Source organism: Micromys minutus (assembly GCF_963924665.1).
Source record: "Micromys minutus genome assembly, chromosome: 31".
NCBI lineage: Eukaryota > Metazoa > Chordata > Mammalia > Rodentia > Muridae > Micromys > Micromys minutus.
The window spans coordinates 23,730,359-23,754,548 of record NC_137966.1 but is presented as its reverse complement, the minus strand read 5'-3'; the positions used below and the strand labels follow the sequence as shown (position 1 = coordinate 23,754,548).

Genomic DNA, 24,190 nt, shown 5'->3' with positions numbered 1-24,190 from the left:
TCTCAGTGCCTGAACACTCTGTTGTCTTAATACCACAACTGGCAGGCCACATTCGGGTTTGGCGCATGGATCAGGGCCTGGCACTCAGACACAGAGAAGGCTTTGGTGTCCTTTCTAGGACAGAGTAGTGGGGTCTACTGATTTCAGGGGCTCACCCCCTTACTGAAACCAGCCTTGGCAGAATTTGGGCAAGGAAAGAGGTAGCAGAAAAGACACACCCAGAAGCTGCACCCCAGCTCCAGGACATCTCAGGCTGGCTCTGGCAGGACACCCCTCACCCTAACCTGTCTCCTAGACTGAAGAACCACTTCATGCCCATCTACAGATAGAGAAGTTAAGGTTCACCTGTGTTCACTCAGTCAGTGCCCTGGGATAGTCTCTCACCTCCTTATCTTATTAGGAAAGAGAAAACTTTATAGCTTTATTGAGATATAACTCACTCATTTAAAATGACAGCAAGCCCTTGAGTATCCTCCATGACATGAGCTGTTACCAATTTTCCTTTAATCTATACTATTGCTTAGCTCCAAATAAAATTGTCTTGCTTTTTTTCCCCCCAAAATAGACAGCCAATTGTTTTCCAGGATTGCACAGCTAGCCCCACATTCTGTTTTTAGGATGCTCTACCTCACAAAGCACCCCTGGTCCTTTGGCTGCTTCCTTCTTGTCCTTGTGGTCTCTGTGGACACACTGCTCTAAGTCTTCTGGGTCTGTTCTTTCTTCTGAGGTGTGTAGTGTTTCAGGGTTTTGGAAACCACGCGAGACACATCAGTGTTTCAACTCATATGCAGGGGACCAGTGTGTCACTGTAGTGACCTGATGTGGGTGTTTGATGATCAGGTTGCAGTGAGTAACACACTCGTGAGCTTCTGAGAGTGCATCGTGAATGTCGCCATTATCTCTGGAATCACCACTTCAGCTGGCTGCTCAGGGTCCTGCTCGTGCTGTGGCCGTCCTACCCAGGATGCACTAGGTGAACCTGATTGTTGCTGGATAGGATCACATGTCTGCCTTACTAGCACACGAGGATTAGGAGTTCAAGGCCAGCCTAGATTACATAAGACATTGCCTCTCATACACACAAACAACCCTGACTTAGGATTGCTACTCTTGAATCCATTTGTTTTTCTTCCTTCCTTTGTGTTTTCTACTTGTGGAGTGATGTTAGCCACAGGCTTGGCCTCTCCCAACTCTACTTAAGGACAGTTAACAGGCAAGGATCCAGTCCCGTTCCCAGGGGTTCCCGTGAGCGTCCGGATAGGAAGAGCTCTGTGGCTGAGACAGCTGGAGGAGCCACTGGCCATGGCCTCAGCGGGAGGTTCCCTGCTCAGAGCCACCAGTGCAGTGTCAACCCCTTGTCCCCAGCAGGTCCAGGCTTCTGCTTCTGGAGGTTCTTTGGCATCACTCCGAAACATCTTGGGTTACCATGGCAGCATGCGGTGCGTGTATTCATGGCAACTATCAGTGGAAGGACAGGGGCAAACATTTCCTAACCACCAGGCTGCCCAACAGTAAGAAAAGGCCTGACCCGGACTGTGAACTATGCCCAGGTTGGGAGTTTGTAATGTGTCCACGACCTGTGGACTTACACTCTTACCACTTCCTGACATGGACCTAAACGAACAAAAGCAAAGAGTTGAAAACAAGCACAGCTGACACCCAGGCTAATGCACACTGGGGCCTGGTGGGTTTGAGCTTTCTAGCGGCCAGAGCAAAAAGAGTGGCGGAAACAATTTTACCAGTTAAATGATGGAAACAGAGTCTCAAAAGCCTAAAGTACTCGGGCTGCTTTCCTGTGGGTCAGAATATAAAACTGGAGCTGATCTCCTCAACGGCAGCTGTGCAGTGGACATAGTAGGACCTGCTTGCAGTGGGGCAAGGCCTGAGGTAGAAGCAGAGACATCAGGCGGGGTGTTCAGAAGCTCCTTGAGCGGTGACTGGCACCCTCTTGTCAGTATAATCAACTTTAGTTAGGGCGAATGAAGATTTATAGTTTGGAGGACTGAGAGCAGGGACAGCCAGGATGGGCAGATGTCATTGGCTTGAGGCTTAGTGGACCTGGAAGGCCTCATTAGCGTGGGGAAGCATTTCAGGAATCTCAGTGCTGGCTGAACAGGTGTTGTTAGGAGAAAGGAAATCGATCCTATAATTGAATTGAGCTATGTGACATTCCTCAGGTAGAGGTGAGTGTGGGGCTAGAATTTCCTGGACAAGCTCAGAGAAGGAGAAGCCCTGCTAATGAAGGAGTCTTCCATTACAAGCAGAGCCCCAGAAGGCTGTCCAGTCAATGGTAGACTTCGGCCTTAGTTAGCAGTTTTCCCACACAGAGGCCAGCTAGCCCAAGCAGGTTGTCTGTGGACCACCTGCCCTAGTGTGGCTGTCATTGTTCCAACTGATTACAGAAAGTGAGCCATGCTACAGGCAGCTCAGGAGAGCCACTGAACAGAGAGAGGTCCTGGAGCCAGATGCCTAGGCCGAGACCTGCGTTAACTCCCCTGTAGCTGTGTGACTGGGACCGTTAAAAAACCTCCCTGAGCTCAGTTTCTTTATCCATATAATGGATCTGATAATGGTGCCCACCCATTGTGTATATAAAGATTAAGAGCCTGGGTGCAGCAAAGTGCTGGCTCAGTCCCAAGTGCCACATAGCTGTCATCCAAACACTAGGGAGGCAGAGACTGGGGGATGCCCTGATCTCAAAATGCTGAGTTCTGCTTGTCACATGGGTCTGGCATCTCAAATTCAGTCCTTGGGTTTCTTGCAAGCAGAAAGAGCTGACTCCTGAAAGCTGTCCTCTACCATCTATATGTATAGTGTGGCTACGTGAATAGTGTGCACACACACACACATACACACTCACACACACTCACACATACAATCACACACACACACTCACACATACAATCACACACACACTCACACACACACTCACTCATATACTCACACACTCACACATACACTCACACACATACACACTCACATACACTCACATACTCACACACACACTCACACATACAATCACACACACTCACACACACACACTTACATACACTCACACATATACTCACACACATACTCACACTTACACACACACTCACATATACACACTCTCACACTCATACACACTAATGATGATAGTAAATCAAGAGAAATTTTAAAACAGCTGGCTGTGGTGACGCTTCCCTGTAATTTCAGCACCTGGAGCCACAGGCAGGTGGATCTGCACGTTGAAAGCCTGCCTGGTCTACATAGAAAGCTCCAAGCCATTAGGATTAAATAGTAAGACTATGTCTCAACAACAAAATAAATAACAATAAACAAAACCAAGATCTGCCTGTGGCTAAGAGGTCCTTGGATTTGTAACTGCACGGGATAAACCGTGAGCAGTTGTTTGAGAGGTGGTAGAGGGCAGGGCCACTGACCTTGTCCGTGTCTGTCTGTGGCACTCCACAGCAAGTAAGACACAGGATTGGCAACTAGGTAGAGCCATGTGATCGATAGTTGGTGCCTGAGAGAGAGTCTCTCTGGCTGTATGGACTTTCTACTTAAGGGGCTGGTGGCTTCCTGAGGGACAAGGGGGCTGCAAAAACCTGAGGGGAAACCTCAGATGTGGGCATTCCACTTTCCCCTTCCCCTCCACTGAAGTGCACTTGGCTGTCCTCCCTCTCAGCCTCCCCTCTGTCAGGTCCTGACCCTCCTTGGTTGCTCTTCGTTTTCTCTGTTGTGCTGGCTACCAAAGCTCCCTTTCAGCTGTTGCTGGGCCCCATTCCTGGTCCACTGAGCTACAGGGACCCAGGGCTGGGAAGAAGCCTACAGACTCTTAGGGCTGGGACACAGGAACTTGATGCTTTCCCTCTCTTGCCCATCCATCCAGGAAATGGGCGGTTCTGCCTGGGAGCAGGAAGCAGGAACCTGGCCTCGGGTTGGGGGAAGGGTGTCCCTAAGATCTCAGAGAGCAGAATGACACCAGACCAGTTTCACCCAGCTGTAGGGCACATACCACACGCTCTGGCCACATTCTCAGGAAAAAATGGTGGCTAGTGACGTTAATAGGCATTCCTCAGAAGCTCCTGGACCAGAGTCAGTACAGGAAGAAATATCCAGTCTTCCCTGAAGGGTGGGTGTGGAGGGCCAAGGTCCGGATCCACAGGGGAAAGGGCTCCTCCTTGCTACGGGGGCCTTTGGCCAGCTCCTGCTGCAGGTCCCCTGTAGTCCTTCATGTCCTGACGCCTGTTCTTGGAAAAGAAGGGAAAGTCCCTCTTTCCTGCTCTACTCTAGTTCCTGACACAGAGAACAGATGTCTTGGATCCCGAGACAGAGATCTTACAGCTGCTGGGCGTGGCAGTCCCTTGGAAAGGCAGAAGCCCAGCCTTTTTCCCAGCAGCTACAGGCCCTGGGAACAACAAAGGCTTCTCTGCAATTGCACTTCTGGGAATTTGCCCAAGGAAAGGATTCTGAAGACAGAACAGGAAGTCAGGCTTGGTGCACATTGCAGTCCTGGAACCCGGCGGCTGCAGTGGAGAACTGGTGTAGCTCAAGGCCAGCCTGGGCTACAATCTGAATGTCTGTCAGGCCGGTCTGAATTGCAGAATGAGACCCTGCCTGAACAAAACAAAGACTAAAACACCTCAAATACAGAAAAATGGAAGAGAGGGAGGGAAAAACACACGTGTGCGTGTGCATGTGTGTGTGTGTGTGTGTGTGTGTGTATGTGTGTGTGTGTGTGTGTATGCTGGCATACACTTGTGAACCCAATAGTTGGGAAGTTGAGGCAGGAGGATCTCAAGTTCAAGGCCACCTTGGGCTGTATTATGAGACCCCCTTTTTAAAAAACAAAAGCAATAAAACCAAAACTTTTAAAATGTAGGGCTAGGACTGGAGCTCAGTTGGTAGCACAAAGCCCTTCAAAATCCCCAGTGTCACATAAACCAGGTGTGGTGTCGAATGTCAAACCCCCATACTCAGGGGTAGAGGCCAGCGGATCAGCATCATCCTCTGGGCTACAGGAGAATAATGTCTCAAAAACAAAAACAGCAAACCCCAAACAAACCAAAAGCAAAATAAGCAAAGAAAAGAAAGCCAACAGCCCACAGGGGTCTGGTGGGTGACATCCATGAGCAATGCTCTGTAGGTAACAGTCACACAGGCACTGAGCCTGGTACGCTCAGCTATTGACAGGGAACTCGGTGGATTTCCCTAACCTGCCGCTGGTGGGTGTTGGGATTCTGTAAACCCCACCCCTCAGTTCCCTGGCAACAGCCAGGTATGCTCCGCCCCAGTGACCTGACACTATAAAAGGGGCTGCTTGCCCCCTCCTCTCTCTCTTGCTCTCTTGTTCTCTTGCACTCTTCCAGCCTTGTTCTCCCCCCACTTTTCCCCCTCCTCTTCCCCTCTCTCTCTCCACATGCTCATGGCCTCTATTCCTCTATTCCTCTCTTCTCTCTCTCTCTACCTCTACTACCCTCTTAACTCTCCCATGACCTGAATAAACTCTATTCTGTACTATACTGTCATGTGGCTGGTCCCTCAGGGGGAAGGAATTCCCAACATTGACCCCCCCCAGAGGCATCTCCCTTGTCCCCAGGCCTCGCTGCACCTCCTTGGGTCATACCACCACCCCCACTCTCTTCATCCTTCCATATCTCCCCCCACCCCTGCCCACTTCATCCTTTTCCTAACATTGGTGCTGAAACCCAGGATGTCATCTTTTAACAACACTGATACCCCGTGACTTTTAACAGCAGTGGGGAGGGCCAGCTGGGACTGCTGTGCTTCTCCAGGGGGATCTGGTCAGGTCTTGAGAACGAAGGCTTTTCTCAGCACACTTCCTGGAGTGGTGCTAGAGGTGCTGTCAGCCTTTCTTACAGTCAAAAGCTTAGCACAGTCCTTTCCAGCCATGGAGGCGAGAGTGTTCCTTGGTCTTGAAAACCTTACAAACAGGCCTTCCTTCCTTGCAAAGCAACGCGCACTCCCTGCTTAAAACAAAAGCATAGAGAATTCTGTGATGTCTGCCTTCCTCCCATCCCAGGAAACCATCCCTGGCCTGTTTCTGGTTTCTTTCTTTTAGATATTTTGCATCCAAATTTTCCAAACTAATTTTTTTTTCCCTTGAGTTGCAAGCCACACCAGGAAGAACAGATTTTACATTGTAACCCAGTACACTCCGCTTTGCATGTGACTAAAGCAGAAATTTTAGGCAGTGATGATACTCAGGACACCAGTGGGCATCTGGGCATCTCTAATTCTATTGTTTCTGTTTACAAAGAAGAGCACTGTTTCTCACCGGGTCCTGGTGATGCCATGCTGCTGTGTGCCCCGCTACCATGAGAGCTGTAGAGATAGCTGCTAGATGCTGACTCACAAGACTAGTTCACTGCTTCCTTTTTCCCAACTAGGCTTTGCATGTGGGACTCAGCGGGCATCCACTTTCCCTAGCATTTCCATGGATGGCCTGGGCAGGCCCTCTCTTCCTTCCAGAGCAGCAGAGCATCTCACAAGGGAGGTGGGCAGCATTTGTTCTCTACCTGTCTCTTCTCTGTGAGTTGTTCACAGACTTCCCCACGATAACACACAAACATACACATAAGTAACACTACCTCACACAGGACCAGGGATGTGGCTTAGTTCATAGTATGCTCGAGGCCTTGGTTCAGTCCCCAATACCACTTAAAGCAGGCGCTAGCAAACTCCTGTACTCTCAGCATTCAGGAGGAAGCACAGGGAGGAGCGTCAGACTCTCAAACTCATCCTCAGTTACATCTGTAAACTCAAGTCTTCAGAAAGACACCCAGCCCACACCCAGTTGGGTGACTTTCCGTGCCTCCAGGCCGGCCTCAGGACTCTACTGGTTTTGGACTGACAGGGACCCCGTCTCATTTCTCCTTTCTCCTCCTCATTTCCTCTTTTGTCACTTGAGAGCTTTGGGGAAGTGACTCTTGGTAGCAGATGCTTTCCCATCAGGGAGCAGAAGTGACTTCTAATGCTCACGAACCACACTGGGACCAGCAAGGACCCAGAGGTTGCAAAAATGAGTGGATACTTTGCCTGGGGTCTCCTGGCTTCAAAGCCTGGTCCTCACATATAAGTAATATTTTTACACTTCCTACTCAGAGAAGAGCCTATCTGGGCTCTAGCCTGGCCTTTGCACTAACCAGCCGTGTGATTGTGGGCAAATGGCTTGATTTCTGAGTTCTGGTTGCCTCCGAGGGAATGATGATAGCTCCCGCCTCACTTTCTTCTGAGAACTAAGTGTGTTAGGAGAGCATGGAGCTGACCCTTAGCTGTGTGTTTGCAGCTATTATTATTTTAAACGTTTGATTTCTTTTTATTTATGTGTGTGACTGCCTGCATGTATGTATACATACCACATATGCTCAAGAAGGTCAAAGAGGGCATCTGATCCTTGGGAACTGGAGTTACAGATGGCCGTGAGCCACCATGTGAGTGCTGGGAACCAAACCTGGGTCCTCTGCAAGATCAGCAAGTGCTCTTGACTGCTGAGCCCTCTCTCAGCATATATATGGAGTAATATGCTGCTCCAGGACAATTTATAAATGAAAATTGGTTTATTAGTTTTTAAGCACTATATTGTATTGATTATTTGGAGATTTCACATAATTCGCCCTGATTACATTCACTTCCCAGTCCTCCCAGTCCACCCCCACCCTGTGACCTCCTCAAGACAAAAGAAAAAGAGGAGGAAGAGGAGGAAGAGGAGGAAGAGGAGGGAGAGGAGGAAGAGGAAGAAAACCAAGTCCAACTTCTGTTGCCAGTTTACTCTCTGGAGCATGGCCAAATTTCCAGTAAGCAGCCCCTTAATGAAAACTGAGTTCCTCCCAACCTGTACCCTCCCCACCCCCCACCAAAGCCATCAACTGTGAAGGGTTAACTTCACATCCCTATCACAGCTTTAAGAGTTCTCAGTGGCTTCCTGTCCCAACTATTTCTTTTTAGTTGAGATGAGGGCATGGAGGAGAGAGGTTGTCACAGAAGCCTTCGATGTCTCTCGATCTCAACTGCAAAAGAAGTTTCCTTGACCTGTACGTTCAGCAGCAGCATGGGTCATGGACATCAATGTGGATTCAGGTGGCAACACAGACCACAGACATCCCCATGGTCCTCGGAGAGAAGGTGAATGACAGACACTAATGTGGCTCTCAGCAGCAGCACGGCCTATAGACATCCACACGGCCACAGACAGACATCCACACGGCCACAGGCATCCACACGGCCACAGATTTTCATACAGCCTCGTACAGCCACATGGCCTCAGACATCCACACAGCCTCAGACATCCATATGGCCACAGACATCCACACAGCCACAGACATCCACAGGCCACAGACATCCACACGGCCACAGACATCCACAGGCCACAGACATCCACACGGCCACAGACATCCACACGGCCACAGACATCCACAGGTCACAGAATCCACACAGCCACAGACATCCACAGGCCACAGACATCCACAGGCCACAGAATCCACACAGCCACAGACATCCACAGGCCACAGACATCCACAGGCCACAGACATCCACAGGCCACAGACATCCACACGGCCACAGACATCCACATGGATCTTGGGCATCAACGCATCTGAGGCGGCAGTTCAAACCACAGACGCCAGCACGTCCCCCAGCATCAACACGGCCTCCAGGGGTAGCACGGACAATGGAGGGCACATACCTCTAACCCCAGTACTTGGCAGGAAGTGACAGATCTTTGAGCCTGAGGATGGCCTGGTCTATGAAACAAGTTCCAGGACAGCCAGAGCTACACAGAGAAAACCTATTCTGAAAAACCAAAAAACAAATGAAGTGGAAACTTCAGGTTTCTTTGGGAGGTCAGTAGTGCGGGATGCTGTTTTACTGGGGCTGACATGTGAAGGAATGTTTCACTAAAGCAGATACAAGAGAAAGAATGTTTTGCTAAAGCAAGCACATGAAAGGACATGTGAGAAATGATTCTTTGCTAACAACATGCATGTACTGGTTCGCTTTACATTGCATTGCTGAGCTTTGTTTGTTGTGACTCTACAGAGAGAAATGTACCAAAAAGACTTCTGGTGGTGCTCTGGAGATTTCTTGCTGCTTCTGTGGACTTGGGTCAGTTTGCAGAGTGATGTCAGCGGATACAGACTCACAGAGGGTTTTCTAAGACAAACTCACTGGTGGGGTAAGACCTGTAGGAGGACATGTGATGTTTGGAGGGAGTATAAATAGGACGCAGTGGACAGTGATGGGGCGGGAGGGTGGCTTGCATACCCAGCTCTGCAATGCTTCTTGGTCTTGAATCTACATCTTCACTGACCTTCACTTTGTTGAGAGAAGCTTAGCAGAGAACTTCCAGCATCCCTGCTGGTCTTGGTTGTGCCTGCTGACTCGTGCTGACTTGGCAGAGGCCTGTCTGTTTCTGCTGGGTCATGCCACCATTGCTGAGTCATATTTGCTATCCTGACTCTGCTGAACTGGACTGCTAGTGTATCTGTGAAGTGTGTGTGAGTGGATTGAGCTGCCGCTGCTGATTTTGAGACCTGAACTGCTGATTTTCTGACAGTGCGGATTGGATTTGCTCCAAAGAGCAGTTTCTAAACAGGTCCACGTCCCCAGTATCCTAATAACCTTTCTTTCCCACTACCTTTGGTAGGTGGTGGAAATAAAGGGAGGTTAAAGCTTGTAAGAGCCCTTATTAAAAAATAGGGATTGAAAAAAAATCTATCCTTAGAAACAAAGAAGCAAGAAAAAGCAAGGGGTTTAGAGAAGCGGCTTTCTGAGTAGATGATCATCCAGGGTGCAGAGAGCATGGCTTTGGTGCCCAGCATCGCACAAACAGAATGTAGTGGCTTTGCCTGCAGTCCTAGCAGTGAGAGTGAAAGCAGATAATCAGATGTTCAGTCACCCTCTGCTGTACAGTAAACTTTAGGCAAGCCTGGGCTATCTAAGGCCTTGCCTCGAAAGGAAGAAGGGAAGAAAGACAGCAAGGGTAGCTGAAGAGGGAGTGAGGCTCCCCTGCCCCCCACATTCCTGCCCAGACTGCTGTCCATCCAGCTACTCACGCACGCCTGTGCCATTGGGACTTAGTGGCTCCATGCAGCCAGGGCTCCCTCTCCAGCTTACAGTCAGTTGCAGACAGGAACTATAATGCGGTCAGTGAGCAAGCGAGCAACAGAAAAGGGGAGGTCTCAGAAGGCCTAGAATTTGGCTGTAACTTTAGGTAAGATTCTTTGGGAGGGTCTGGGTCAGAAGGTGATGCTTGAGAGAAGAAACAGGCAGTGCAGATACCTGGGTGCCAGCAGGTCAAGAAGCTGGCAGCTGGTGCGGAGGTGCAAAGGTCCTGTGGCAAGCTGCCCTATCACAAGGAGCCTATGTGGTTGGTTGCTAAATGGGCAAATGCTCATCCAGTATGTGTAAAGTGTGGTGATGCGGGCAGTAAGAAAATAGGATGCTGGTCCACAGGAAACCGAATGCTGGTCCACAGGAAACAGAATGCTGGTCCACAGGAAACAGAATGCTGGTCCACAGGAAACCGAATGCTGGTCCACAGGAAACAGAATGCTGGTCCACAGGAAACCGAATGCTGGTCCACAGGAAACAGAATGCTGGTCCACAGGAAACCGAATGCTGGTCCACAGGAAACAGAATGCTGGTCCACAGGAAACCGAATGCTGGTCCACAGGAAACAGAATGCTGGTCCACAGGAAACAGAATGCTGGTCCACAGGAAACCGAATGCTGGTCCACAGGAAACAGAATGCTGGTCCACAGGAAACAGAATGCTGGTCCACAGGAAACAGAATGCTGCTCTGTTGAGTTAGTGATTGGGGGTTCCCATGTCCTCCGTGCCACAGGGCTCAGGCCACTAGGGGAGGGAGGACGCAGGAAGTTGGACCACACTTACCCCAAGCTGCTGGGCAGGTGTGGGGCTGTGGGAAGCTGCAGAGTCACCACTGGGGGAGGGGAGGACATGGTCGGAAGTGCAGGACAGACAGTCGGAGCTCGCTTGGGGGAGCCTATGTTCGTCTGGTTCCCAGGCTCTCGGACACCCAGGTGCTGCTGGATGCCACAGAAGAGCTAAGAATGGAGTGGGGGGCCTGCAGAGGGGATCTAGTCGGGGCTGAGGGGGAAGAGGGGTACTCCAGCTGGTCCCATGGGAGTCCTTGTCTTGTCGGTGGCAGATAGGTTTTGGTGGCAGCCTTGGCTAGGAGCAGAGAGGCCTTTTATGGGAGATTAGTCAGCTGCTCTGTAGGCATTTTCTATAGCTCCCATTTCTCAGGGTGGGCCTGAGATTAAATACCTTCTTCAGGAAGGAGTGTCTGGGAAGAAAGGCTAATTGGCTAAGCCTCCAGGCCTTTAGGTACTTCATTATAAAGATCTGTCGTGAGCCTACGTGACCTGTGGTCATGTCCTTATCTGCGGAGGGGCTTGAGGCATTGCCCTTGTGTGACTGATGGCCACAAATCTATGGAGGGCTGTGCCTAGTGATGGGTGCTGGCTTTGGTGAGATTCCTACTATCCCTCAGGGTCACCAGGGTTTCAAGCCTCATCTCAACCGGGAACCAGGGTGCCTTTCACGGTCCACAGCCCCACACTGGTTCACAGCTCTCCAGTGTGGAGAACCTGGTCCACAGGAAACAGGATGCTGGTTCACAGCTCTATTGTGGAGGAACTGAGTCATGAGGTAGGAGGTGAGTGGTTTCCTTAGCTGGATCATTTTCTTTCTGGAGGCGGGATTATAAAGGACATTTAATGAGAAAGACGTCTCTGGAGCCAAGGTGTACTTAGTTGGTGCTCGCCTAAGTTTGCAGGAAGTCCTGGGTGCCATCGGTAGACTACAAGTTGGATGTGGTAGCACCTGCTTGTAATCCCAGGCTTCTGTTGTGGGCATCTCTACAAAGTCACAGAAAGAAGGCCGACACTGCTCTGCCAGGACCCTCCATGGACAGGAGAGGCTCCACGGTGCTGGAGAAACTGACCCACAGGGAGACTGACTTGAGAGACAGCTGGAGACCCTCATCCATGATCCCCACTCTTACTTCTAGGACCACTTTCCCAATCCACAGGAGCCACGCCCTGCCCCAGGAGTCCAGGAAATCCCAGGTTTTCCATCGCCTGTCCCTGCCTGTGCTCCTGGCTTCTGAAACACAAAGTGGCCTTGAACCCCCTATTGCAGGCGTCCCTGAGTTGATGGGTAAACACTGGCACTTAGGGTCAGATTCCAAGAAGCATAGTGTGTCTGTCATGGCCCAGCCGGAGACAACCCAGAGACAGTCCTAGGATGAAATGTCCCTGTGTAATCCTGGCTTGAGATGTCCCCAGCAAAACAGTTCCAGGACCTGGGGAGACTGTGAGCCTGTGAAGACCCAAGTGTGCTGAGGTATGGTCTCAACTCCTGCCTGCCATGAGGCCCAGCACCCTCACCCCTTTCTGGGTCCCAGCTATAAAGCAACGGAACTGGGCTGGCTTGATTCCTATATGCTGAGCTGCTTCCTTCTGTTCTGTAGGTTAGGACTATAGGTGAGATATTATCGCAGGGAAAGGCCCTGAGGTCACGTGCTTCAACAGCCACAGGTCTGAACCGCCCAGAAAGCTCAGTCAAGCAAGCCTTCCACAGGCCGGCCGCTAAGTGTAAATTGGGAGTCAGGCAGCCTGGGTTTAAATCCCACTGCTGTGTGGCCCTTGACGATTTGCCTAACCTCTTTGGCCCGCAGTTGCTGAATCTGTAAAGAAGAGCCATTTCCCTTACAGAGACAGCAGTGTGTGGTGGGCCAAGTGACCGCTTATGACATAAAATGGCTCGTGAGTCATGCTTTGCCTTGTGCTCCCCTTGCAGACGGCAGTTCAGCGGAACCAGGGGATGCGTAGTTCCTGGAAGCCACAGGACGAGCCAGTTGATGACTGTGAAGTCACGCAGTCCTGTTTAGTTGCTTAAGTTTTGCCAAGCAAGTGATCCCCACTGAGTCACACCCCAGCCAGCCTTTGATATTGACTTGGAATCTTCCTTCCCTAATCCAAACCAGAATATCAAAACTCTCTGGGTCAGCTGGACACCGTTGCTTTTCAGTCAATCTCGACACAAGCCGGAGTCATTTGGAAAGACACTCAGTGGGAAAATGGCTCCATCACATTGGCCCTGTGGGCAAGCCTGCGGGGCATTTTCTTGGTTGATGTTGATGTGCCCTCCCCCTTTGCTTCAGTTCTTGCCTGTGTTCCTGCCCTGACTTCTCTTCCTGAAGGGACTGCAAGGCGTAAACGCTTTCCGCCCCAAGTTGCTTTTGCTCATGGGTTTAAGGCAGCTGAAGAAACTAAGCCAAAGATATTTGCCGTTTCCCTCGACCTTGTTCCTGACATCACGGGGCTCAAGCTGCCTCAGCAGTGGGGTAGGGCAGAGGAGAGAGGGGCAGGGGAGCGGAGATAGAACCTGAAGAATCATCTCACTCCACCTGGCTCAAGCCATACCCCAGCTACCTCCTTGCTGTGTGTCCTGGGTATGGTGCTTAACTTCTCTGAGCCTTCTTCTCTCCCATATGCATAAAGGTGGGTTGTTACAAGCTCATGCTTACTTCCTTCCCTCCTCCCCTATTTCTCTACCTTTTCTGTTTAGAGGCTCATACGGTATCAGTATCCCGTGCCATGATTCGTGTATGTGGTTTTTTTCTTCTTCTTCCATTTTTAAAAATAGAAACAGGGGCAAACCCATAACTCTGTGGTCAGGCCAGGATCCCTGGGTCCGCTACCTCACTCTGGCCCTAAGCTCACCTGGTTTCAGCACGTCTGCAACAGGAGCAGAGACTGCATGGGTCATGGCCTGCCTGTTGGCTATGCCTTGAAAGCACAGGCAGCTTCCCTAACCTTTTCAGTGTCACAGGCTTTCAAACCCAGCCCTTATAGCTCCAGGTCCTGAGAGCTCAAGGCGCATCTCTCAAAGCCACAGTCCCAGGTGTTAGTAAAAGGAAGTCGTGGGCTTCCAGCCTGAGGCTTACTGTTCTAGGCCCAGACTCTGCCACTGGAGGAGGGTTGCTGCAGGCTTTTGGGTCTCAGAGGTCTCCCACTGACAAAGGCTGGTGGCTTTCAGCTTTAGCCCTCTCCTTCCTCTCCTCTTGGTCTGAATGCTCTTCATAGAGGAAAGTTGTAGTTCCTGCAAAGGAACAGGCATGATCGCCCTTCAGAAGGCATTTAGGATGTGAAGCCTAGAATGGGCAGAGCAAGTTTTGAAAGAATAAAAAAATATAGCCTAACCCCTCCAAGGACCCCAAGCTAAAGGAGCCTTAACCCCGCACCTAAGAACCCCCTGCCCTAGTGACTTCTGACCGCCATTGCCACCCCCACCCAGGAGACTGCGCAAATACAGACCTCTGAGAATATAGGGAAATGATTGGTTTGTGATTCACAGGTTTTGCAATGATTGGTTATAATTCACAGGCTTTTGCTATGAAATGATTGGTTTGTGATTCAAGGGCTTTGTCATGATTGGCGGGCTTTGTTGTGAGTCATATAAAATCTGTCCCAATTCTGCCCTCATGGTCCGCAGCCCTCTACTCCAACATGGCATACAGGTTGTGGGCCCCAAGCACGCTCGGAATAAAAATCCTCTTGCAGTTTGCATCAAGACTGTTTCTCGTGAGTGATTTGGGGTGTCGCCTTTCCTGGGAGGTTCAGAGAACCTGACCTGGGAGTCTAGCCTTTCAGTTTCAGGTCTAAAGAGAATCTTCATTAGGACAGCTAGAGCATCCTCCAGAGAACAAAGAGAAGTTGCCAAGGTTCACACCATGTGGTCTAGCCTGGCCTACATGCCATAGGGCGGTGAAGCAGACAATAGGTCACAATGTCACAACATCCTATATTTTTTTTTTAAAGATTAATTTATTATATGAGTACACTGTAGCTGTCAGATACACCAGAAGAGGGCATCAGATCCCATTACAGATGGTTGTGAGCTACCATGTGGTTGCTGGGAACTGAACTCAGGACCTCTGTAAGTCAGTCAGTGCTCTTAACTGGTGAGCCTTCTCTCCAGCCCCTTGCTTTTGTTTTTTTGAGACAGGGTTTCTCTGTGTTGTAGCCCTGGCTGACCTTGACTCTTAGAGATTCGTCTGCCTCTTCCTCCCACATAGCAGGACATTGTATGTACTACCATGTCTAGCTTGTATCCTGTGTTTTCTATTTTTAATCAACTCTGTGCTCCAGAGAGAGGGGGAGAGCTGCTGGGGTTTGGTCTGACCATAGGTTGGGAGGAAGGAGAGAAGGAGGGAGGCAAAAAGAGAGGGAAGGAAGGGTGAGCAATGGAGGAAGAGAAAAGCTTAAGATCTAGTATCTTGCTGACACTGTGTAGGTCTGAGGCTAAAAGCCTCAGGGCTCTTCTGGTTTTTGTGCACCGAGCTCAGCCTGCATTGTCTGGGATCAAGACTGTGTGTAGTAGACAGATGAGGGTAAACTCACCTTTCACCTCAGAGAGGAACAGGGTGGGATTCAGTATGTTAGATTGCAGATCCTGCTATCTGCCTGCCCTTCTCCCTCTCTTGGAACTCAAGCTATGTGTCCCTGAAGCATCATGAAGCATCCTGTTTTCTGTGCTGTGGTCCCTCAGCCCATCTCCTGTAAAGGTTTCCTGTCAGGCTTCATTGTGCTAAATTACATGGTGTGGAATTTCCCACCAACCTCAGAAAACTTAAAGGCCTCCTTTATTTGAGGCATGTCTTTGAAGTTTCTGTCTCCTCTTAGGTGCCCTGTCAGGCTGCCCACAATGGCTATCTTTTTTCCCCTTCCACGTAAGCTATCACTAATAGTCTCTCACTTTAGTGGCCCTGTTGTTGTTTTGTGTATTTTGAGCTCATGTAGCCCAGGCTAGCCTCACACTGCTATGTAGTGGAGACTGTGCTTCTTCCCCTCCTGCCTCTGTCTCCCAAGTACACCAGCATGTCGGTTATTTTTAATTTAATTTAATTTAATTTAATTTAATTTAATTTAATTTGTGTGTGTGTGTGTGTGTGTGTGTGTGTGTGTGTGTGTGTATATTTATGCCCACATGCATGCAGGTACCTATGGGGTCCAGAAGAGGGCGTCAGATCCCCGGAGCTGCCTGACATGGATGTTGGAAACTGAACTTAGATTCTCTGGAAGAGCAGAGAGTTCTTTTTACAGTGGGACCACTTTTCCAGCCTTCAGGATATCACTAAACAATTTTTATTTCTTCTCATTTTCTTTCCCTCTCTACCCCCATCCGTCCCGAGTGTGCGCAGGCACACAGGGCACCTTCAGAGTTGTTTCTCTTCTCCGACTGTGTAGTTGCTGGGCATTGAATTCAGGTTGTCAGTTAGGCTTGGGAGAAGTGCCATCTGGCTAACCCTACTTCCCTTTCTCTGGGATAGGCTTTTCTGATGCTTCTGTTTGGAGATGGGAAGGTGTTATAGAAACATTGGTCCCAGGCCACTGTGCAGACTGTTTCCAGCAGCTGTTTCTTTTTTGGAAACAAGTCTTCCTATGTCAACCTGACTAGCCTGAAACTTGCTATGCAGATCAGGCTGACCTCAAATCACAGGGATCGCCGTGCCTCTTGAGTGCTGGAACTGAACTCACATCGTCAAGCTTGGCAGCAATCACCTTTATACACGGAGCCCTCTCATCAGCTCTGTTTTTGTTATTTTTAGACAATTTATGTTTGCTTATAAAGCATCAGAAAATTTGAAAAATCCTCTGATTACATGAAGACAACTATTTATTGCATCCTTAACCTTGAGAAAGTTTGAGAACTTTTCCCAGATGTTTCTGTGTCCTTCCCCCTCCCAGATGTGTATTATGTAATTTTTATTTAAAACACAAAAGGTGAAACAGGATTGTTCTGCCTTCTGTCTGGACCCAGTGTCCCTCTGCTGTCTGCCGCCTCCATTTCTACGGTCCCAGAAGAGATGGCTTCCTTTCTCATCCACGTGAACCTCATCCACGTGCTAGAACATGCCGTGTCTCGCAGCCTCTCCTGCTGTAAAACGTAAGATAACTCAAGAAACTGGTCACTCTGAAAGGTCAGACCCCACAGTCGGAAGAAACCAGTCCGTGTCCCCCAATTCCACAGGCCAGACTGAGAGTTAAGTCAGGCAATGTTGTTGGAGATTGATTCTAATGCTTTGAGTAAACTGAAAATCTGCGTGTCTAGATGCTGAAGGTCCTGGTCCAACTGGTTTTTGATCGATCAATAAAGATGCCAGCAGCCAATGTTTGGGCACGAGGCAGGACACTTAGCATTGCTTGGGTAGGACTCAGAGAGGAAGGGAAGAGAATCTCTGTGACTCGGGGTAGAAGGATGGGATGCAGGAGCATCAGGAGATAAAACCATACAGCCATGTAAAATTTCAGGTAAGTGATCACTGTCCACTTCCCCAACTGGGCTTGGGGTAGCAGGGAAAGATTTAGGAGTGCCCAGCCTTTGAGATAGCCAAGGCATTTAATAATAAGCTAGGGGCTGGAGAGATGGCTCAGTGGTTAAGAGCACTGACTTCCAGAGGTCCTGAGTTCAATTCCCAGCAACCACAGGGTGGCTCACAACCATCTGTAATGGGATCCGATGCCCTCTTCTGGTGTGTTTGAAGACAGCTACCGTGTACTCATATACATAAAATAAATAAATATTAAAAAAAATAATAAGCTAATGTGTGTGTCTTTCATTGGCGGATCCAAAGACAGCTCCTAGGCAGGTGTACAGGCACCTGGAGCCAAAGTGGAGTATCAAAACTCACCGCAGCAATATGTGCTTTTGTGGCCCCTAGTTTATGGCCCTTGTTAGGTTTCCCATGCTTCTAGTCACAAGGCCTATGCCACGTTGAAATAAATCCTGCGCTGTGGGACTCCCCACCACCCCCAAAAAGATGCTAAGGTTGGATATGTCTTTTGTTTAGGGGATGTCTTAGTCACTGTTCTATTTCTATTGTTTACAGTTTAGAGGTTAAGTCCATTCTCGACACGGCAGAAGCATGGCACAGGCTTTGGAAACCTCAAAGCCCACCCCCAGTGACTTCCTCCAACAAGGCCACACCTCCTAACTCTTTTTCAAAGTGTCTGGTCATCGTGACTAAACATTCAAACATATGAACCTATGGGGCCATTCTTAGTGAAACCAGCACAGGTTTGCAGGTCATCCTCTTAGTTGAAAGTTCTCTCAGCAGGACATTCTTCTCCAGGTTCCCAAAGAAAGCCTGTCCTTGTCACCATCACTGCTATGATACACTGTCCTTTTTGAAGGCTCTCCCACATCAATGATGCAGGGTGATGGCCATGAGGATTTCAAGTTCCTGTCTCTAATAAAGCGATTTCTAAAGTGGGGGTTTGTGTCAGCTCTTTCTGGCACCAACCAACTACCTTGCTCTCTTCTCATCTAAACCCCTTATTTAGATTTTTAAGGAACCAAGAGGTTGAGGGATACGGTCTAATGGGCGAGGGCCTGCTGCTTGACCATGAGGACTTGCTCAGCCCCACAGAGGGAGGGACAGGTGGCCACCCACCCGAGCTGAATCAGCATCTCCAGGGTTTCTGAGAGCTCTGTCTCAAAAGAAAGGTGTCCTCTGAGGTAGTTCTTCACCCTCAGTCAACTTCTGGCTTCTACACACATGCACACACACACACACACACACACACATACCACACACACACACACACACACACACACACACACCACACACACATACACACAAACATAGACATACAGATAAACACACACACACACACCACATACATACACACACACATACCCACCCACCCACCCACACACACACACACACACACCCACATACCACACACACACATACACACATAGACATACAGATAAACACACACATACACACACATACAGACATGCTTGCTTCCATGTGCACCCACCCATACATATAAACATTCCACAAACACACGGAGATAAAGTTGGGTGTGGTAGCAGATGCCCATCATTCTAGCTCTGGAGCTAAGGCAGAAGGACTGTCAGCCCGGTGTACATACCAGTACCTTGTGTGAAGAAGAAAGGCAAGAAGTAAGGGAGTCAGTTCACATAACATAAAATGTAACCTTTACCTGTCTTTGAGCTGCACACCAGAGGCACATAAGCACTGGGCGCTGTGCACCTATCACCCCATGTACTTCCCAAACAATGTCAGTCTCAGTGGTTCCCGGCTCCTCCTGGTCTTTCCAGCCCCAATCTGGAGAGGCACTAATCTGCTTTGTACATGAATTTACCTGCTCTGGGCATACTATGCAAATGAGATACTAGGAGGGATGGTCTTTTGTGTTCCCACGGTCTCGGTGCTGTGGTGGGAAGGTTCGATAAGCCTTACTCTATGGCGTACACGTACCACATTTTGCTTATTCACTGATGTGTTCACCACTTGGGTTTTTACTTCCTTCGGCTTTGGTGAACAGCACAGCCCTCAACAGTCTTGTACAGACGTACAAGTTGGAAGTCTTGTTTTCAGTTTTCTTTGCCACCTGGAATGAGAGAAGCAGCTGCACCCTGTCATATACACCAGGGGAGTATACCTTTCCTTCCAACGTTACTTACTGGGTGTGTGCACACATATGCACACATATGCACACATGCACTGATACATGTAGACAGGCCAGAAGGGAGAGCTTGAACATCGTCTGCACCCCAGCTACTAATCCCACAGCACACATTAAGCATTTGAGGTACCCATGTTTGGGGAAATCCTAGGATCAGCATGTGAGGAATACAATGGGTGAGCCTCACCCTGGGAAAAGCGATTAATTACGTGAGCATAATATGGTATTTCCTCTGCCAGGGGTACAGAATCTCAGCTGAAGCCGAGGCGCTTCAGTTCTGGAGACTGGCTGCCACCTGCCTGTCCATCCCAGCAGTGAGGTTACGGGCTCTAGGAGGCAGGGCCTTGCTCTGAGGGTGGTCATTGAAGGTTAATCCTGTTCCTGGCTCACTCTTCTTCATCCTAGCCTACTGGAACGTAAACAGTCCCTGCAAAGCTCAACAGCTTTGCCAGACCTTTCCCATGGAGATGGACTGAAACCCTCTGACACTGTAAACCAAAACAAACCTTTCCTTCCTGTAGCTTTTTCTTTTTCCTATTGTGCTCACATTGAAGCAAAGGTTTGAAATATAAGCCATGCATGGTAATATACACTTTTAGCCCCAGCACCAAGGAGACAGAAGCAGGCAGATTTCTGTGAATTCAAGATGGGGCTATACAGTGAGACTCCACTACTTTCTCGAACACACACACACTCACACCCTGACATGTATGCTGTAAGAATGTTCTTTTTGTGCATGTGTGGATGGATTGATACAGGGTCTCACTGTGTATCAGTGGCTGGCTTCAAACTTTCTATGTCTCCCAGATTAGCCTCAACTTTTCTGAGAAACTGTTCAGCCTTAAACAGTGCTAGGGTTTCAGGCCTGTGGCACTATACTCATTTATGGAGCCCTGGAGATGAACCCGGTTTTCATGCATGCTAATGCCAGCCCTCTACCAGCTGAGCTGCCATCTGGCTAGTTTTTGGTTTCTTGAGACTGGTCTCACTATGAAGCCTTAGCTTGCCTGGAACTCACTGGTGGACCTTGGATAGATGCCTCTATCCCTTGTACTGTTCATTATATAATTTGAATAGTAGACTTTCATCAGCTACATGACATACATATGTTTGTCTCCCATTCTGTAGGTCGTCTTTATGCCTTGTTTTTGGTGGGGGTGTAGTTGTGGCTGTTAGAAACAAAGAGTACTCCCGCCCCTCCCTCTCCCAGTCCTTGCGGCTCCGAGTCCGCCTCCCGCTAGGCCTTTTTGGCCCCGCCTCCTCGCGCCCCGCCTCTCGCGAGCCCACTCACGTCGCAGCTTCATCCCCACCCCTCCTGCCTCTAGGCTGTCGCTCCGCCCCACCCAGGCCCCGCCCCATCTGGTTTTTTCCCAAGCCACGCCCCGAAACGACCCCGCCCCCGGCTCGCCCTGCCTCCCCCGAGCCCTCCCGGTCCGCGCGCGCGGCCAGCGCAGACCTCCCGGCTCGACTGGCGGCGCGGTCGGCGGTGAGTGCGGCCCTGCTGGGTGCCCGGTGGGGAACACCAGATTCAGGGCTCTGGGTACGGGGCGGCAACGGAGGCGAGGGTCGCACTTTAGCACCTGCCTAGAGTCCCGGGGCACCGCGCTCTCCTCGGGCGGCGAGCCGGGACGTCGTGGGACCCGGGGTGGCGCGCTCTGGGCGGGATTCAGGGCGCGGGGTTCCAGCAGTGCTCCGGTTGTGTTTGGTTCTCAGGCCCGGACTACCCAGCTTCTATCCGAACCTCCCCCAAATGATACCCCTCGGACTTATAGGAAAAGGCGCGGTTTTCTCTAGTATCTTTTAGTATTTGGCGAATGAGCGGGTGCGTATTCTGAAAGCAAAAGCGAATAGACAAAAAGTAGGATAACTTTCCGATGCTCTTTAGTTGTTCCGGGCCCACGCGTCTTTTGCTCTAATCCCTGTGGGTTTCACACGGGTTCCCGGACGGGTGCGGGGAGTATCGGAGCGGAAGGGTGTTATGATCGCGGAGCCTGGAGCCCAGGCGAAGGAGGACGTGGCCCCTGCCCGGTCCTGCCATCCCAGTTCTTGCTTCCCAGTGGTTTCCATGTCAGTGTGGTCCGGACGATGCGCCTGATCATTCGGTGTTGTGCCCACAGCTTCCGCTCAGGTTTAAGAGGAAGAGGTGAGGGGGACATGGGTGTGTTTTAGAAAGGCAGAACTCTAACCATCTGGTCGTTTGGACATTCCTTACCTAATACTTTATCGGGTTTGTGCTTCCGGATAGTGGAGCTGATGTCATTCTCTGTTGACTGAGTGGTAGTTGGCAGGAGATAGTTTGTGGAAGTCACGGGGCTCTCTAAACTCATCAGCTTCTAGCTGTTTTGAGACAGGGTTGTATGTAGCCCAGGCTGGCTTTGAACTCCTGGACTTTCTGCCTCCACAGTGTTGAGATTACAGGGTTGTGCCACCGAGCTGCTCCTCCAGCCTTTTCTGAAGTAAGCCGTTCTCCCCCGAGGATGGTGAGCTGGGGCTGGTTCAGGGACTCCTGGGTTCCATGTTGGAGTCCTCCGAAGGAAAATCATTTCCTCCAGTAGGTGCTTTCCTGCTCTAATGCTCTCGGCTCTAGCCTTCTCAGCTTGGCTCTTATAAAGCAGAAGGTATGCAGAGAGAAAGGCTGTAGAGAAAGGAGCTGAGTGGTATCAGTCATTCCTCCGGTGTTTGGCTTTATCAGCTGGATCAGGATCCAGAGGGCGTGTCGCTTGCTCTGCCTGGCCTAGAATAGCACCCGTACTGCACCTGGCTCTCTTCTCAGCCAGTCCTTGCTCTGCCTTCCATAGGTGATCAGGCCAGCTCAGAAATATTTAATATAATAATCAGGAGATCTACTGAGGCCCATTGTCCTTTTTCCTGTCCCACTAAAGGCATTAATAATGAATGGTTTTATTCCTGCCTGAGAAAATATCCTTATGATATTTTACTGAATCAAGTGACCCAATGATTGCTCTCAGATCCCTCACCAGTGTCTTGAGTCTCTAAAATACTACACTGAAGTAGCTTCCTGCCTTTGGCAGATACATTCATTCCTTTGTCCTTCAATACTTTTGTGGCCTGGCCATAGGAGGGGAAAGAACTACCTTTGTCCTTTGACAATGCTGGAAAAAAATGGCTCCTGGCCCTGGGTGGCTTATGGTATGGGTGAAAAGCAGGCATGCTGTTGAAAAGTTCAGAGTTTAGCTCAGAATCCCGGCTAAGGCAGTTGGGAAATTTCCTAGAAGGGAAAGTTGTATGGAAAAGCTGAGGTCTGGCACACTGCACATAAGCAGGAAGACCTCAGCAAAGTTGCAGCAGAGGTGTAGACTAGACCAGGATCAAGCACGGTAAGATGGAAACCTGAGAGGAAGGGGCTTGCAGGCAGTTCCTGCTTTGCTGGTCTGGACATCCCTACTGACCTCATGCTGCTGTGAGAATGGGCAGGACCATCCCCCACTTCAAATTCTCCTGCAAAGTTCTCCAAAGCTCCCATGAGGGTGGAAAGTAAGAGGAAGCCCTGGAGTCTTGGCACCAGTCATTGGTACTTTGTTTGTTTTGGCTTCTGCTGCCATGAAAAATAGCCCAGAGAGCCAGGTGGCTTATATCCACAGGTAAATACACTCCGCTCTACGTGTCTGTCTCTGCAGCCCATTTGGCTGTCCATGGCTGACTCTGAACTTGTGTGGTGTTGACCTGCTGCTGGATTGGAGTTTGAGGTCAAGTGCTGCTTTCCTGGGGTCCTCATAACTTTGTTTTATTGTTGAGCATTCATTGAGGACAGCGTTAGACTCATTGACATTGTCACTTGACTACAGATCTTTGAGAATTGTGTGCCGTTTTATTAGGTTTGTAGACAAGAAGGCCCCTGTTTCAGCATCCTAAGAGTCACCACCAAAATGCCTTCAACAAAAGACACTTTAACTATAGAAAGTATAACGGGTCCAGGAGCCTTCATATGTGAAGACCAAAGACCTTGAGACATAGTTTATTTCTATACAGATGGTGGGACTGAAGTAAGTCTGTTTGCTCAATCTTTTTGACCCTCTGTAAATTTCATTCTCCTGGAGATGGGGCAGGACTCCAAGGTTTTAACGGCTGTGATCAGGAGAGAGAGATGGCCTTTCCTCTCCCTCTTCCTCTCTTTGAAGAATGTGTTTGGGGAAGGGAGAGATTCCTTGCTGCTGTTCCAGAGGACCTGAGTTCACTACTCACCATCCACATCAGGCCGGTCAGAACTGCCTGAAACTCTCGCTCCAGAGGATCTGACGCCCTCTTCTGGTCTCTTTGGGCACTGCACTCATGTGCACATACCCACATCTGGACACATAACACCTAATTAAAAATAAGAATGAAGCTTAAAAAAAGTTTTAAGTGCAGGTACGTATGCAGAGCCTAGAGGACACCTTTGGGACTTTGAGTCATCTTCTGGAATACTGCCCACCTCCTTTGAAGCAGGGTCTCTCATGGGCCTGGAGTTCACCATTTAGACTAGCCAGACTCACTGGCCAGCTAGTTAGTACCAGAAATTGTGACATCTGTCTCTGCAGTACTGGGATAACAAGCGTGTACCAGTCCTGGAGAGTATACTATGATCCTTAGGCTAGCACCATTGTAGCCAGGTGGCTCCTGCAGGGTTCGAGGAATAGCCTCCAGTTATGACACCT

At 49.7% G+C, this 24,190-nt stretch overlaps 1 protein-coding gene across 1 annotated transcript in view; it reads left to right on the top strand.

Annotated features, from left to right (window-relative positions):
• Nucleotides 1–20,968: 20,968 nt before the first annotated feature.
• The window catches only part of LITAF (lipopolysaccharide induced TNF factor), a 33,738-nt gene continuing 30,516 nt past the window's right edge, over nucleotides 20,969–24,190 (top strand). The window contains exon 1 of the mRNA XM_080942405.1: nucleotides 20,969–21,021. The gene's annotated coding sequence lies outside the window, so the exon portion shown is untranslated. The remainder of the gene's footprint in view (nucleotides 21,022–24,190) is intronic.